The 2022-nt window shown below is 45.5% G+C and overlaps 1 non-coding gene across 1 annotated transcript; it reads right to left on the bottom strand.

Annotated features, from left to right (window-relative positions):
* Positions 1 to 696: 696 nt before the first annotated feature.
* On the bottom strand, positions 697 to 769 carry TRNAT-AGU (transfer RNA threonine (anticodon AGU)). The gene has a single exon. It is a non-coding gene; the product is annotated as a tRNA-Thr (tRNA).
* Between the last annotated feature and the right edge of the window lie 1253 nt (positions 770 to 2022).

Below are 2022 nucleotides of genomic sequence, written 5' to 3' on the forward strand. Positions count from 1 at the left end.
TTCAAGTGTAGATATGACAGAGCCCGATAGGCTCAGGAATCTGTACACCTGTTGATTGACGGTTGAGAGGCGGGACCAAAGAGGCAGAGCTCAACCCCCGCAAACACAACTAGGTGAGTACACACACACACACACACACACACACACACAACACACACACACACATGAGCAAACTCTATTCATAATTTTAAAATTAGGTATGATAGGGAAATGGGACAGGAGTCATTGCTGTAAACAACCGATAGCTGGAAAGGCGGGATCCAAGAGTCAATGCTCGATCCTGCAAGCACAAATAGGTAAGCACAAATAGGTACTACACACACACACACACATACACACACACACACACACACACACACACACACACACACACACACACACACACACACACACACACACACACACACACACACACACACACACAAACATACATTCATATATATATATGTATCCCAAGGAAGCAGCCCGTAGCAGATGCCTTACTCCCAGGTACCTATTTGCTGCTTGGTGAACAGATGCATCGTGATGAAAGAAACTCTATCCATTTGCTACTACCTCTGCCAGGAATCGAACCCAGGCCATTAGGACTATAATCACCAAGCGCTGTCCACTCAGCCACGAGGCTCCTAAAGAGGAATATCTTTTAGACCGTCAAAAGACGAAGCGACACATTCTAGTTAATAATGTTAACAACTTTGCCTTCAGAGAGACTCGAACTCCCGACCTCTGGTTTACTAGACCAGCGCTCTGCCCACTGAGCTATGAAGGCTCTCCAAGGTTGTCTGTGTGTATGTGTGTGTGTGTACTCACCTAGTTGTACTCACCTAGTTGTGCTTGCGGGGGTTGAGCTCTGACTCTTTGGTCCCGCCTCTCAACCGTCAATCAACAGGTGTACAGGTTCCTGAGCTTATTGGGCTCTATCATATCTACACTTGAAACTGTGTATGGAGTCAGCCTCCACCACATTACTTCCTAATGCATTCCATTTGTCAACCACTCTGACACTAAAAAAGTTCTTTCTAATATCTCTGTGGCTCATTTGGGCACTTAGTTTCCACCTGTGTCCCCTAGTGCGTGTGCCCCTTGTGTTAAATAGCCTGTCTTTATCAACCCTGTCGATTCCCTTGAGAATCTTGAATGTGGTGTTCATGTCCCCCCTAACTCTTCTGTCTTCCAACGAAGTGAGGTTCAATTCCCGTAGTCTCTCCTCGTAGCTCATACCTCTCAGCTCGGGTACTAGTCTGGTGGCAAACTTTTGAACTTTTTCCAGTTTAGTCTTATGCTTGACTAGATATGGACTCCATGCTGGAGCCGCATACTCCAGGATTGGTCTGACATATGTGGTATATAATGTTCTGAAAGATTCCTTACACAAGTTTCTAAAGGCCGTTCTTATGTTAGCCAACCTGGCATATGCTGCTGATGTTATCCTCTTGATATGAGCTTCAGGGGACAGGTCTGGCGTGATATCAACCCCCAGGTCCTTCTCTCTCTCTGACTCTTGAAGTATTTCATTTCCCAAGTGATACCTTGTATCTGGTCTCCTGCTTCCTACCCCTATCTTCATTACATTACATTTGCTTGGGTTAAACTCTAACATCCATTTGTTCGACCATTCCTGCAGCTTGTCCAGGTCTTCTTGAAGCCTCAAGCTGTCCTCCTGTCTTAATCCTTCTTATAATTTTGGCGTCGTCAGCAAACATTAAGAGGAATGAGTCTATACCCTCTGGGAGATCATTTACGTATATCAGAAACAGGATAGGTCCAAGCACAGAGCCCTGTGGGACTCCACTGGTGACTTCACGCCATTCTGAGGTCTCACCCCTCACTATAACTCTCTGCTTCCTATTGCTTAGGTACTCTCTTATCCACTGGAGCGCCCTACCAGTTACTCCTGCCTGTTTTTCCAGTTTATGCATCAACCTTTTATGGGGTACTGTGTCAAAAGCTTTCCGACAGTCCAAAAAAATATGCAGTCCGCCCATCCTTCTCTTTCTTGCTTAATCTTTGTCATCTAATCAT

This window comes from Procambarus clarkii, chromosome 12 (assembly GCF_040958095.1).
Source record: "Procambarus clarkii isolate CNS0578487 chromosome 12, FALCON_Pclarkii_2.0, whole genome shotgun sequence".
NCBI lineage: Eukaryota > Metazoa > Arthropoda > Malacostraca > Decapoda > Cambaridae > Procambarus > Procambarus clarkii.